The sequence below is a fragment of the Monodon monoceros genome, unplaced genomic scaffold, assembly GCF_005190385.1.
Source record: "Monodon monoceros isolate NGI ecotype Baffin Bay Population unplaced genomic scaffold, NGI_Narwhal_1 Super_Scaffold_12, whole genome shotgun sequence".
Classification (NCBI taxonomy): Eukaryota; Metazoa; Chordata; class Mammalia; order Artiodactyla; family Monodontidae; genus Monodon; species Monodon monoceros.
This window is the reverse complement of record NW_021703768.1, coordinates 104,019,356-104,035,038: the sequence shown is the minus strand read 5'-3', so window position 1 is coordinate 104,035,038 and position 15,683 is coordinate 104,019,356. Positions and strand designations below refer to the sequence as shown.

Here is a 15,683-nt window from a genome sequence, read left to right as displayed (position 1 = left end):
ATCAGTGTCCAGTGATAATACTTAACATCAGCAGGTGCTTACTATTTCAAGTCTTGCTTGAATGCTTTATGTGTAATTATCATATTTAATGCCCTCAACAATCCAATGAGGTAGAAAAAGAGGCATGAAGAGGTTAAATGGTTTTGTTCAGTGTCATAGGTTTAATAAGTGGTGAAGCTGGGATTTGAACCCAGACACTTATCATTCTGCCATCCTGTTCCCCAAATGAGTAAACTGCCCCCTCAACTACATCTCCTACCTACCAAGGTGTACAACAGACATACAGGCTTCTTTTTCGCTCCTGGAACACATGAAACTGAAAGACCTTTGTCAGCAGGGCTCTCCTGAACCACCCAATCGAAAGTACAATGCTCTCTCACAACATCCACTTCTCTCCTCTCACAGAGGTGGTCACACCTTAAAGATTTATTTACATATTCATCCACTTTGCCCACCACATCTATGTTTTATTCAAAACAGCCTATACCAAGAACTTTTCCATTTCTTAACAAACATCTGTTGAATCCACTCATGAACTTAGTGTTATTGAATCTTCACTGCAGACCCTGAGGAAGTCCCACTCTTCATTGACAGAGATGGTAACTGGCCCAAGGTCAAAGAACCTATAAGTGGTGAAACCTGGATTGGAACCCCAGCCTTTCTGGTTGCAGAGTACCAGCAAGCTCTGCTTCTCCCCTAGGTGCTCAGGATTTGAGGACCCTAAACAAGGAGACTACTGAAGCAGCTGGCAGATGGGCTTAATAATCTCCTCTGTAATTATCTGCAAATATGTAAACCTTGAAGTGAAAAATAAATCCTCCCTCCTCAGGTTTCTTTTTAGAGTGATGACTGAATGACCGAATGGAACCTCATCTTGGGGGCTTGCACTGAGCAAATCACAGTGCAAGGAGGCAGCTAATTGCCAAACTTGATTGCAACTGCTAATCACAGTCATAGGGAAAAAAAAGTGTTGGGAATTAATTAGGCAAGGACCTTCCGAACAGCAGCAGGAAGCCTCTGAGTGACCTTTATTTACAGTCAGTTAAACAGAAGTGTGACTAAAAATGCCAGGGAGCAAATCAGATTATTAATATTGATTGCTTAAAGAAAATGAATAATTTAGAGACCTAGTCAGAATAAATAACCAGTGACAGAGATGAAAGAGCACAGCATACCACATTTCTAACATTCATCCGTCATGCGGCGGTGTCCCCTGCTCGGAAATTGAGAATTTTCACCCTCACAAAGCACAATTAGTTTCATGACCCAGCACGATTGCCGCTAGGAACTGTTCTCTTTCAGCCAAGCATGGGGAAAATCCAGGGTGTTGAACTAAAGCTTTTGTCAACACTTTGCATGGTAAACTAATTACAAGTTCATGGAAGGTTACTTTCCGGTTTTTATCAATAAAGCATCAACCAGAAGAAGTTGGATTGCATTTTCTGTGCTTACTGAGTAAAGCTCACAGGTTTCCGTTTTTGATGACTGTATACCTTTTATGGTACATATACGACAGAAGTTTTCAACAGGAAAGGCAAACGTTTCAGATTGCTTATAAGTAAAGATTTTCAGAGGTCATCTCCAGCTTCTAATAAAAGTTGACTTTCATCTGCCGGAGTCAGTTTTCTACCCTACTTCCCCAGCAACATGCCTCTGTCCTAACTCCATTTGATGATAAGACAGACATAGAATATTTATTTATAGCAAGATCTTGAACAGGTACCTTTGAATTACATGTTTTCTTGAAGCAGTGATTTTTGAGATTTTTATGGCGTATGGAAGGGTTTAAGTTATACTTAATGTTATGCTCTCCTCTACCCGGAAATACTAATTAAATTTCCTGGTGGGGAGTTATTGCAATAATTATGTTTTAGGGCCGTAGATATTCATAGTTTTGCTGAAGTGGAAACATTTCAGAACTACCATAGTGGCAGAGAATCCAGGCATATTCACTTTGGATAGGACTCAGAGAAATTAAGCTCTGTTGCTATCAGATTAATGGAGCAAATTAACTAGCCGTGTTCAAGGCAGCCACAATTTCTATATGACAGTAAACATAATTTGTAAACCAATCAATAAAGCAAGTCAAATCATTCATTTTCTCTCTCCAGTATAGCCATTAGTATTCATTTGTGCCTATACTAATTTATGTCATTCATATCATGTATCGAGTATAGATATTAGCATTATCTAATAGACATATATGAGAAATAGATACTGAGATGAAATGTTTTCCAGTTCTTTACAGTGAAGAGAGTTGAATTTTTTCCCTCTTTTAAGCACAGTTGTTTGAAGTACATCCCCTTAGTACTCAGCCGTAGGATGTCAAAATATATCACTGGGTAATCTCCCCAGGTGTTCCATTGCCCTACAGTTGGAAAGGAACCAAATGCAAGCCTCAGTGAGGCTGAAGTAATTTTCTGTGTGAATTATTGGCTTCCATTGGTCTTATTCTGTTGCCTGTTAGACTTTAGCAAATACTGCCCAACTATTGGTCTGACTGACCCTAGGTGAGACCCGAGACCAGCACACTTATGTTCTTGTGGTCCAAAAAAAATGGGTACTAAAGGTTGGAAGCTGGCACCAAATATGGCTGACATCTTCCAATATGGCTGTTATTGTTTTAAGAGTTGATGGGGTATTTTGTCAAACATGAATTGTCACTTTTCTGTTACAGAAAGGAACTGGTTGTTTGATTATTTCCCAGTAGTAGGAATTACTGCTTTTGAACTGTCCTAGGGAGCAATAAGAAGGTCATCCAATTATGCATCTATCTTGTTATATGGACTTTTTTTCATGAGAATTTGAATTAATGTAACACTCCTTTTGGAGGGAGAAAAGGTCATGTGAAAATCAGATTCCTCAGTTCCCTGTGGTCTAGCACCTGTATGTCAGCACTGCAGGCTGATAATCTTCTGATGGCAATATTTTCCTGCACTTGGTATGTTGCAGGGAGATTTTTCTTTGCCCTGAAAATTTGGAAAATATCATTATTTATAGGCTGTTTTATACTATTTCTAGTATCTCTTCCTGGATGTTTTAAATTAGCTTGTTTTTTTAAAAACATGCAAAACTGATACTCAAAGGAAATGCATCAACAACAAAATGCAGAGAACTTTAATTGAATGCCAGCCTAAACCCTTAATCACATCTGATGTTAAAGTAATACAGTTTTTATTGAGGTGTGCTAAATGATTCAGGTAGCTGGCAGGTTGGTTACCACAAGTCATTAGATTGTGAGGGGATTTTATGGGCTCTTGTTAGCATCTAGATACTAGCACACTGACTGTGGCAACATTTCTTCTCCAAAGCAATTTTCATTTTCAAAAAACAAAAAACAGAATTATGTCCTCTCCTTTAGATTCCAGAAGCCTACCTAGAATGGGACTAGACTGTGGGTACAAAGTGGAGTTCACCTTTTCTGATTATTTTCTTATTTCCATACAACAAAATGAGTCCAGTCCTTTGGAAAGGCAATACTGTGCAAATGTGCCCCTTTTAATACATAAAAGCTAACATTAAATACATGACCGTATGACATTCTTAGATTTCTTGCTTTTGCTACTAGAGTGTGGTGATTTTCATGTTAATTTTATGTCATTTGTAATGGGGAGGCCTGGCTTTATGTGCAGATGTGCCCTGTTCCTTTCCATTATGGGAAGCAAGTAATATGATTGCAATAATTCCTGGTATCAGATTATAAAAGCAGCATCTTTAGAATCTGTAAATGTGCTGTTTAATTTTATCCCTTTGTTTATACACAGATTAAAACACGATCCCCCATGGCCACAGCTTGTAATTGAATAAAGTGTTCTTAAGCTGCCACAGAGCAAGGGAGCAGTGCTTGAGTGACTTCGAAATAGAGTCAACACCTGAGGAATAAATTTTCTCCTTTGTCTTTCCCATGGCCTTGAATGTTTTGATAATGTTGAAAAGACACAATAAAAATATTATTATTTAATGAGCAAAGAAATGTAGCTAGTCACTACACTGCCTGCTGCAAGAAAGGAAGATTTTTCAATATTACTTGAAGAATTTCGGGGTTGGGGTGGATATTTTCCATATAATTAATTTCATCTTAATTTGCTTAGCTTTCTGTAGAAGATCATCAGACTGAAACTGCAATATGTTTCTTTGTCTTTTTTATCCCCCTGAAGTCTCAGCATAATTTAGAACTAGGGAAAAGCGATTCTTTTGTACTTTACATGCAAGTCACAGTTTCCTTATTGGGTTCCAAAGGATCCCTGGTCTCCAAGCTCCAGTACACAGCTGCCACTGCATATGTTACTGCTGAAAACTAAAACTTGCTGAAATAATCATTCCCTATGTTTTTAAGAGGCTGTGTTTAAAGTACTGCTTGACACATCTCATTTCTTCAGGGAACTTGAGTTCATATTACAAAACAGCAGAGCCAATAAAAAACTAAGATTTATTCTTTTTCTATTTAATATTGGATATTATGAAAAATCTTTAGAATCACTAATAATCAAAATTCTTTTGAGCCTGAGGCGTTGTATGTACTTTAGATTCTAGCATACAAAACAAAGATAAATCAACACCGAGTAGTGAATATAAAATCTGAATACTTTTCCATGCACATGATTTAAAAATATAAATTTTTTGTAGACACACAAAACTAGTACCACTTATGTTTAAAACCATTAGAGGCTTTATTAACTTTTTTTCGTCTCTGATCTTGCTGCTGATTATTCCCAACACTTTCTAAAATAAGTAGCAAAAGTCAAAAATAATGCTTAACTTGCTTTGCTAGCATATAGAATACATACCAATTACCTTAAATCACCAGATATATGAAATCCTCCATGTAGACAGAGACACTTCCAAGCCTATATGTCTGTGGACTTCTACTTCCTCTATTACATATAAATAAAATAGTAAGAAATATAGATCCCACCCAATAATTTCGAAAGTTAACACAGAGAAACAACTGTTTGGACACAGCCAGGATCTCCATTAATTTTAAAGTTAGGTTGCTGTGGGAGAATATTATTTCTGAAAATAAAAAGTTCTGTTATCAGCATCCTTGAGAGGTGAAATTGAAAATGTAAGTTAATGGAAGGTAGTCTGGCCAGAATTCGCTGACAGCCTGAAGAGCAAATTAACATTTAGGGTTTCCTACCATTTTCTTTCAAAAATATTCTTAACAAATAAGAATAACAAGGCAATTTTCTCAAAATCCCCAAGCATGTTTTGTTTCATTTTGTTTCATTTTGTTTTGCCCATCATTTTTTTCCCCCCATTCTGGACTTCTGGACTGTCAAACAGAAATAGGAAACATTTCTAAATGAAAAATTGTTCTAAGCGTGGTTTTAATCCAATAATCATTACCAGATTGAATTTCAAAGAATTCTAAAGATCTTTGTTTTTATGTTTGAGAGAAAGGAAAAATAAGTTGCATTTGAATAATATTTCAGTGGTTTTGTAAATAATATTTATGTTTAAATTTAAATGCAAAGTGTGGATAATTTAAGGTAGAAAGGAATTCAGTAATTACAGAGTTCCCTTTTAGCGAGGTCTTAATCAGTGTGGAAGAAGATCTCTTTTTGTGGCTTCATTGCATTCAGATGATGTCGGCAGATTCTGAGACGGGAAAGTAGATATGTGTTCCTTTGATGTTTTTCTTGGGAAAGTTGGAAGTGCATCCCACAGGGAAGATACATTTCTCCTTGCCTGCTTAATAGCCCCCAGAGACACGGGAAGCCACCAGAATAGCTATATTTGATTATTATATAACCATTCGATTTCTGAATAATTCAGTGATTAATTTTTCTTAATGAGAAAGGTTATAAGTATGGCCAGTATAAAATAATTTGTAAAAATCCCAGTCATTAACTACTTAAAGGTGAAAAAGGCTATTTTTGACTTGAACCACTTAGCTCTTTTTAAATAAAACTTTACACTGATCAGATAGATACTCTGCTACCAAGGTAGCCCTAATAATTCATGCGGACCATGTTTACCATGTCATAGTCCATTTTATGTCCATGCTTGATTCTCAGTAAATTCGTCTTCCTTTACCAAACCCGCTGAAAATTAAAATGATTTCAATTACGATGGTTACTATGTTTGGCTGTATGGATGAATTTTCATAGAATACATTTTTTAATCTTTTGTTCAACTATTTAATAGAAAGTTCTAGTAGATAGTGTGAAATCCAGAGAAGAACATGTTTAGAATACCAGATATGGCAAACTAGCACTATCTGGAATTAAATTTTATGTGAACTTAGTCATCCTGGATGAAGATTACAGCTCAAAATACCTACACTCTCAAAAAAAAAAATTACAGATCAGGAACATTATTCATCATTATTCAGTACATCTAAGGAAAATACTTTCTATGATATGTTTAACCCAATTGAGGTCGTGACAGAACTCTTTATAACTCTACAAATATCTTAACTTGAGAAAAAAAAATGTTTTAAAAATATAAAGCCAGTTGACTGATTGATTTCTTATGTGGGACTTTGCATAAGAAATAACAGAGAATGGGGTATTAGTCCTGTCCATAAAAGAGGGGAATACTATGATGTGTGGACCCTGAGGGGATACAACCCACTGAACTTGACTGATCACTCGTGAGAAGCAAGAGACCAGAAGCCAAGAGTGACTTTAGACTTGCCAGACTTTAGATTTGAGTAGCCAAACAGAAAATGGTTGTATGAACAGAAAGAGGGGAAACAGGAATTCCTGGATACTATAATGAGTTCAGTTTCGAATCTTTTGAATTTAGCCGAACCTCCAGGACAAGGGATCTAGATGAGAGATGGAAACAACTGATGGCTTAAATGTTGAGGCTGGGGAAACAGATGTGGGAGTCGTCTATACACATATCTCTGTATTTACTGATGGAAAATAATAAATGAACACAGGATAAAAGAACAATTACCTATAACCCTACTATCCAGAAATAAATAATATTATTACAGTATAATATATAATGCATTCCCCAGTCTTTCCACTACACACATACACATACATGAATGTGCTTTTCATCCACTCACTTGCATGCATAACTATCCTGTTTTGAAAACTTGTAAGCAGACGGCTAAGGTGTCTTAGCATAACATTGTTTCAAAGCCCTGCAGTTGACTTGTCACCTTGTGACCAAATTGCAGTAAATAGTAGCTAGGAGGAAAAATAATAGACTTGGAGAATACCTGGCAAATTCCCATATATTAAGTGCTAGTAAATAAGTCTTTTTTAGCATACCTTGTTTAAAAGAGGATTTGAGTCCAAAGAAAAACCTGTTCAAAAATACCTTTGTATTTTAAGTTAATACATCAAATCAAAATTGTCTCACTGATTCCCTTCCGCCTTCCTTATGCTTGCTCCTCTTCAGTCTGAGACATGATTTCAGCCAAGGTAATTAGGATGATCAAATAACTGTTTGGCAAATCTTTTCTTGCATTAAGGGAAAGAGAGCTTGCTCTAGGTTGGTCCACATCACAATTATGGCAGTCCTGTTTGGACCTGTGATAATGGTTTTAGCCTCAAACTGCTGAGTTTCAGAAGCTCCAACCAGAATTGCAATTCCCTGAATTGTCATAGTGCAAGCACACAAGAAGTGAAAAAAAAAAAACTAGTCAGGGAAGAAAATTGTATGTAAATAGAAGGTATGAAAAAACTTGCCATAGTCTGTACTCCGATAGCATAGTCTAAAAATACAAAGAACATTGGGTGTGTGCCTCTTAAGTCTCCAGTGAGAAAAATATCCAAAAGTTCACAGAGCTCAATTGTTTTTCCAAAATGCCCAATTAAGAAAATCAATTACCTAGGCATAATGGGCCCTGTGGAGAAATCGCTTCATTTCATTGCACTAGGAAGAGAAACTGAAAAACCTATTTTTTTCTATTGCTGTACCCTTCCACAAAGCTGTGAAAAAGAGAGAGAGAGAAAGAGAATATATAGGAAGATGCCTTATGGTGTCTCTACCTATCTAAGTCTCAGCTCTCAGTTGTGACATCCCAACCTCTTTCTCACAGAATTTGGGTTTTTATGTAAAATCTGGGCAGATTTTTACTCTTTAAGGCTACCACTGTGTCTTAGGGTCCTGGTCTCCCAAGACTAGCTTCTAAATAGGATCTAATCTCTCCAAGTTATCCTTTCTATAGAGATCTGGAAAATAAATTGACTTAGACCTTTCTTTTTTCAATTTCATTTTTCATACTCATGGTGGGTGAAGGGGCAAGCAACAACAGTGGCCAAAACAAACACAAATTATAGAGCTTCCAGAAAGTTTCCAGCTTCATCTTGGTGATTATCCCAGATACTCAGAGAGTCTTGCTGATATCTTTTGCTCCAGAGCATGAAGTTAATCAAATTTTGCTTTTCTTCAATCCCTGGATCTTCTCTAGATGATAAAGAGTACTTTGTTATTTCAGATTGATTCAGCATAAAGGTCTGACAAAACCCACTGGTGTGAGAATAGATGTGCATCCATGGGACATTTATATAAGCCTGATCTTATGAGGGTGATTTGCGTTTCTAGAGATTATGACCCTGACTCTCATCGGTTAAGTGCCTTCTATTCTCTAAGTCCAAGGTCATAGTAGGGCATTTTCTCACCATGAAAGTTCTGAACTATCTAAACAGAAACTGCAGTCTGGACGTCTGTGATACTGCTTGGATCCCCGTCCTCTCTCGATCAGATTACTGCATGAGTGAGCTAATCTCTCTCTGCCTTTAGGTCTCATCTATAAAGGAGAGATCATATTACCTGCCTCATAGGGATGCTGTGAGAATTCAATATGTTTATAAGGTAAAACGGCCCACAACTGTGCCTTTCACATTGCAAGCTTTGTGTAATTACTATCATTGCCAGGATTTATTTTGCAATGAAGTTGGTTTTGGCCTACACTGGCATTATGGACGGAATTGTGTTCCCCACAAAATTCATGTATTGGAGTCCTAACCCTCAGAACCTCAGTGCCTGTATTTGGAGATAGGGTCTTTATAAAGAGATGATTAAGCTAAAATGAGGTCATTAGGGTGGACCTTAATCCAATATGACTGGTGTCCTTCAAGAAGAGGAGATTAGAACACAGACACCGAAGGAAGACCATGTGAGGACATAAGGAGAAGATGAACATCTACAAGACAGGGAGAGAGGCCTCAGAAGAAACCAACCCTGCCAGCCCTTTGATCTCCAACTTCTAGCTTTCAAAATCATGAGAAAATAAATTTCTGTTGTTTAGAACACCAAACAAAATCGGTGGTACTTTGTCAGCCCTAGGAAACTAATACAAATGAACTTTAAAAATTGAAATTTTCTAATAAAAGTTCTTGTTTGGGGGCTCTCTTGAAAGTCAAGAGATTTGACAAGGGTGGACTCCCCTCAGCTACATGGAAACAAAAGATGGCAGTTGAATGATAAATATTGTTCTTTTTAGAGAGAAAATGGATTATCCAGTTGACCACAAGGCCACCATTTCCCATTTTCTCACATCCAATCCACTGGCCCATTGGTATCACAGCATCTGATCTAAAGGTCTTGTTCAGTTTTGGTGATTATTTATATTGGTTCTATTTTTCCAAATTTAGCTAGACAATCCCTGGTGTAAAAAAAGACTTTCTCCTGTCCTGACACCCAGGGAAAACCTTCGCAGGCATGATAGCATACCCTTGGTGGGTTTTGGGTTTGTTCACAAGTAGTTACCTCTGTAGTTCTGTTTCTTTCTCGCCTACCCAGTATGGGCAGTAAAATACACATTTTGTATTATGGGGTGTGTGTGTGTGTGTGTGTGTGTGTGTGTTGTGACTCAGTGTTTGAGAATTACTTTCAACAGGACAGAAAACATTTCAGTTTTAAAACAAATTTGGATATCATAAAGCCATAGCTTTCATTTCCCTGATTTTGGCTGGAAACTCATCCACTTTTCCACGCGCAGTGCATTGCCACGTCATTCTGAAAAGCACTGTGATCTCTAAGATACCAGTGGAAGGCCCGGGGTGGTGTGGCCAGCCAGCGAGGCTCTGCTGTAACCCCACACTGAACACCCTGTAATGAGGACGACTCCTGCTTGGAGGCGTTCCGTTTCATGGGTTGCCATTACCGCTAGAAGTACGGTTCATGTCTGCTTGCTGGCTGGTCAAAGAAATAGTGTCAGTTTTTTAATAACAAGCTGTAAGCACTTGCAAGTCAAACAGAGGGAGGGAGGGAGAAAGAGAACCGTGCCCAACGTTATTTCAATAGGCAAGCTCCAAAGTCTTCTAAGGTTAACACTGCCTAATTAATGACAGCACCAAATGGAGCCAAAAGCGTGAAGTCTGCAAATGGCTAATAATGAGGGCTAGATAGATATACCCCGCTTTCCATGTATTTTCATAGGGCTGGCTGCAAAATGTAATTGAGGTAAATGGGGTTTTCTGCTTATTTCTTATTCTTTAATGCTGAGAGAGTGTTTGCTATTCTCTTTTCTTACCTCAAAGAACCTCAGTTAATTGTAGCAAATTTTATACCTGGTGGTGTCACCGCTCAAATCGTTGACACAGAAACCCTTGAAGGGCATTTCCAGAAGGAGGGGGAGACACAGTCCTATGCTATGTTCAGTGCACATTATCTCTTTGCAGTTATAGCTGATGGACCCTAACTGTCATGTTGGGTAGCAGGAGGGGGATTGTTTCCAACTCTTCATTCTTGTGAAAACGAGGCTTTCCATTCTTTCTTTTAAATGCTTAAATTCAAATCATTTTTAAAGTACCATGACCCTTTAATGAAAACAGCCAATAAAATAGGATCTGAAAAAGAAAGACAGATTTTAGGAACATGAGATTTTTTTTTCTGTGGGCTTTGTTTTCCCAGACTTGAATTAATCACAGCTGTCTTACACCCGCAAAGGTTATTTTTATCTAGCATGCTTTAAATTAAAAAAAACAACAACAAAGGGAGCAATCTGATGTTCTTCAAGCTCCCATAACCTTCCACAGAAAAGACGGATGCATTAGCTCTGTGCAGCTAAGAATCCAGCTTTTAATTATATCTTCCTTGTGTTTACATGAACTAAAGTTTGCATTTCAGAAGCCTTATGGAAGGATTCCTGTGGCTGACCCAGGAGTAGTAGGGAATTTCTCCATCAAGTGAGTATTGATGAGCTGCAAAGTTCAGTGAACAGGAAAATTCTGCTCCTTTTATTGCCAATGTGACAGGTTACTTTATTACCATGCCTTTCACAGCAATTTAACAGTTACCCTGGTAACGGATTCACTGAGGTAATGGGATCACAGGCATTAGAGCCGAGGCAGGCTGGCCGCTCGGAGCAGCCATCTGCTGGCTGCTGTTGCGAAGGCTGTCTTCCTGAAGGAGCCCTGACAATCACGGGGCCTGCCTGGCGATGAGGCAGGTGAAACCGCAGGCCTGCCCTATTTAGCTGTACTCTGGTGATTTGTCTTTCTAATTCTATTGAAATCATAATCAGGATTTGTTTCTGATTAATTAACTAACCTTTTGGTAAAAAGATTAGATAACGAAATTGCTGCCTATTCAGAGATAATGAGATTTTTATTACTCTGTCAAAAGAAAAAAGTACATTTATGTGTCACCAGCCGCTGTGTCAAGAGGAGGGAAAAAAAAAAAGATCTAAGTCTTTGTCGGATGTGTGTATTCCTCAACAGACTAAGGGTGTGCTTCATTTTGCAGGAACTCCCCGGTCTTATTTGAAGCCTATAGGAAAAGCTTTCAAAACAGCAAACAAAGTAATAAACACATTTAGGCCAATAGGCTTTTGGGGGAGGGTGCTAATTTGTTTTAAAATGTCTCCTAATGGGAGAGAAACACTTGAGAGTCTCAGGAACTTGCTTGTACTGTGTGAGTGTATTTATGTAAGTGTGAGAGTGTGAAGAAAGCAGTAAAATCTCCGTGCGAGGCTTTAAAATGACATCTATAGACAGGCTGCTTTTCCCCTGCACTACAGGTATGTCTCCGGCTTGCGGTACATTTGCCTTCTGGCAGGAGTTGTACTTGGGCAATGGGAAGGGGAAATCATCCGAGCTTAGCAGGCTGGGAGGTCACCTGTGACTGTCACAGGTAGGCTGCGTTAGGAAATGAATTATTGTAACTGACTGACTAAAAAGGGAAGCTTCTCCCTGCTTCACTCCAAGACACACAGCCGGTTGATTTAACCTTTTAAGAAGTCACAGCTCAGTCCTTTGTTAGGGAAGACTTTCATTTTCTGACTCCTCTGTGGCTTCTTCAATGTTGTGATATGAAAAAAAAACAAAAACTAACCCAGGAGAAGTGCTTCCCTGGATAAAGAGATGCCAAATGAGCCAATCGGGCTGCATGCAGCAGTCAGCGTCACAGGGAACAAAGCACAGTGTATTTCCAAACAGAATTTCACAGAGCTTCAATATTGTTTTAATTACTAAAACCTGAGGAGGAAACAGAGTGCCTGTCTCTTCCTGTGATGCAGTAAAACCGAGGAGCAGGAAGGAGGGCCAAGCAGTGGGCTGGGACCCAGCTGAGCATTTTGTTAAAGTGTATTTGTGTCACTGCCTTTTCACATTCAATGAGACACTTATGTTTCCTGTGACATCCTGTGGCCCTGGCTGCCTCAGCTTGTGTGTGTATGAATAGGAAAAGATTTCAAGTTCTAAAAATGGAAGTTTCTGTTCTGAATTTCATATGGTTCACAGACAAGTTGAAACAGACCAAAAAAAAAAAAAAGTGAAGGGGATCAGATGTGCACATTCCATAGCCTACGTCCCTGTCCTGGGGTTCCCACTCTCCATCCCCTTCTTTATTCTCAGCCCCTCCTGCACCTCCAATTGCCAGCTAACGGGCTCCATTTCGGATAAAAGATGCTTGACAAAGAAAGAGAAATAAGACATTAGAAAGGAGAAGGCTGCTGCCGGGTGGGGATTTCTGCTAGTTCATTGCCAATAGCTTTTTACAGGAACTTGATCTTGTTGGCGCTGTACCAACTGAAGGGAAAGAACGGGGCGGGGGCGGGAAGCCTTTGTCTTCAAACTCCCGGTGAAATATAGGGTTAATATTAGCAATTATTATTAAAATTAGCCAAATGTTATTAAATGATCTTTGTATAGAAGAATAAGTATAGTTTTCCCTTTGGCAGACAATGACATCTGCAGCTCTACATTTTCATGAAATGACTATACTTAAAAACATTGCTTCATTTTCATGGTATTTCTTTTGTGCCTAGGAGCAACCCTGTAATTGTTCACTTCAATTACAACATTACTATTTTAAACTGAAACCCATTTTATCTGCATGCCAGCTTTTTATTTGTTTTACCAACTATATCTATTTCCATTACTGCAAGGCTGATGGTTTGTCTCAAGAGGAAATCAAATCCATTAATTCAGAAATTTCAAGCCCGACTAGCTCTGCCATAAGCAGCATTTCTTATGCTAATAGCAAATGTGCTGAGACTGAAAGGAACTGACATGGCCCTGTTTTTTATCATAACTTAAGCATTTATGTAAGAAGGCAAATCTAATAGTACTAGGAAACTGTAAGTGTTATTATATATAATTCACTTTGCTGAGATCTGGACAGGGCTCTGGTTTGTGTAGCCATGGTTTAAATCAGGCTGCCACGAGACTTTAACTCACCTGACTTTTCATATTTAACCAACATATGGCTTCACAACAGATACATCTAGCATGAAACTAGATTCGTGTGTGCGTGGTTTTTTGTTTTGTTTTGTTTTGTTTTTTTATTCTCAAATTTTTCTTTCCTCCTTGAAAGAGAGACTTCTGTCAATGTGGGAGAAAAATAATGATTTTGTATTCAGGTGAGGTCTGAAACTTATTCCTATAGCAGCACTGGCCTGAGACAAACCTGGCCCCATCCTGCTTCATTTTTAATTCACACTGTTTGGGTCCTGTCACATGGTTTGTGTTCAGTGAGATAGCTTGACTCGATAAAATCTGACTGTGACCCAGAAAAAAAAAGAGAGAGAGATTGCTCCTGACTCCTGCATAAGCTTCTGCAGGCTCTGTGACCTGTTTATGTCAGTGGTAAAGTGTAAGAGATTACTATCACAGAACCACATCATCTTCTGGGATCTAAAAAATACAGAACGCTCTTGAGGACCCCGGCCTGCCTTTGTCACCACAAAGCCCTTTAGTGCTGTAAATCAGTCCTCATTGGGAGCTCTTATACACCAGCCGTCACCGATAAGCTTGGGAGAAGAAGACAAGGCTTTTAGGAACTGTTGAACCATGAAGTTGACCTGCTCAGGGTTTTGCTGTAGGCTATTAAATCCAGGATGTCTGTTTGAAGATGATTCCGCTTTCTTCTTCCTTTGGCCTGGTTAAGCAACTCTACCCCCAGCTCAATTTGGCTGATTAAAAAAATAAGAGGAAGAATGGAACAACCTGCTCTTTGAGAATACCACCTTCACACATCAATTTTAATGAGTGACTTATGCTGACGTAGTTTATGAGCTCAAGCAACTTGACACTCGTTTTGCAGCTAAGAAAAGATTTACTAACTATACATACTGCTCTGCTTTTGTTGGCATGGGTACCATGATTCCTTTCTCCAAAAACAAACCCAAAATCTTTTGTAAACATGCATTATTTGGTTAACATATTGTAAATGGATCCCAGTTGTACAGCACAAGCCTCTTCACTATTGTATTTCAGCTGTAATGTTGCTTTCAGACCTGCCCAGTGATATAAATCTGGTCATTCGTTTTTTGCACTCTGCGTATTACTAACCAGTTAGAAATGTGCTGATTATTTGCACAAGCCTTTCACACTGCAAGCGCAGTTAAATTGCTGTTTTATTTTTCCTGTGTCTGATGAGTGTTAACAAGAGCACCATTTTAGGAAACTCAAACCAAATACAGCTCTTTAATTGGGGCTGGGGGTGTTTGGGAAAAGCCACCTGGTGAGTAATTCTACTGTTAAATGTTTAGAAGTTCACCCACCCCACCGTAGGACTTACGACAAGATTAATTAAAGGGGGTTGACAAAAATTCAATGCCTTGCTCAAGCAACACAAATAGCTTGAAGTATGGTACATCCAGTTATGGGGGCTAGATTACTTAGTGCAGTGTCTAATTCCCAACTCTCTCTTTTCAATGCCTGCATCGCCAAGCAGCTCCATGTTTGGGTTAGGCAAGTTTGCATTCTATATCCTCCAAAGAAAGCATAATTTGGAGAGAAAATGATGTGGTGCTTTCATTGGGCACATGACTTGCCTTTGAAGCATCTGCCCAGGGACTGATGAAAGTTCCAGCTGACTCAGAGAGCTTTGTCTTCTTTTTTTTTTTTTTCCTAAACATTCAATGATTCATTTTTAAAGTTCACCCCACCCCTTGCAGTTTAATGGCATTCCAGTAATGTGCTGATCTGCAAAGCTCTGGAGACAAACATACAATGACCTCAGATGGTCTCCTTGGTGTAATTTTATCTAGCTCCATCTGTTGCAGGAAGGGGGGACTTCTTCCAGGGCCTGAGAGTGGGCTCTTGCCTAACACTCGGAAATGAATTGTCTGAGGAGACACACGTGCTGACAAAGCAAAAGACTTTATTGGAATGGGGCACCTGGGTGGAGAGCAGTGGGGTAAGGGAGCTCAGGAGAACTGCTTTGCCATGTGGCTCGCAGTCTCAGCTTTTATGGTAATGGGGTTAGTTTCTTGGTTGTATCTGGCCAGTCATCTTGCTTGTGCCCATATTTGGTCTGACTCAGGG

At 38.8% G+C, this 15,683-nt stretch overlaps 1 protein-coding gene across 2 annotated transcripts in view; it reads left to right on the top strand.

The window, feature by feature from the left end:
* Positions 1 to 15,683, top strand: part of ZNF608 (zinc finger protein 608) — a 744,094-nt gene that overhangs the window by 50,783 nt on the left and 677,628 nt on the right. Inside the window, exon 1 of one of the 2 annotated variants that reach the window (XM_029216082.1) lies at positions 11,813 to 11,932. The exons of the other annotated variant lie outside the window; for it this stretch is intronic. The gene's annotated coding sequence lies outside the window, so the exon portion shown is untranslated. Of the gene's footprint in view, positions 1 to 11,812; positions 11,933 to 15,683 lie in introns of those variants that run through there. 2 annotated transcript variants of the gene reach the window in all.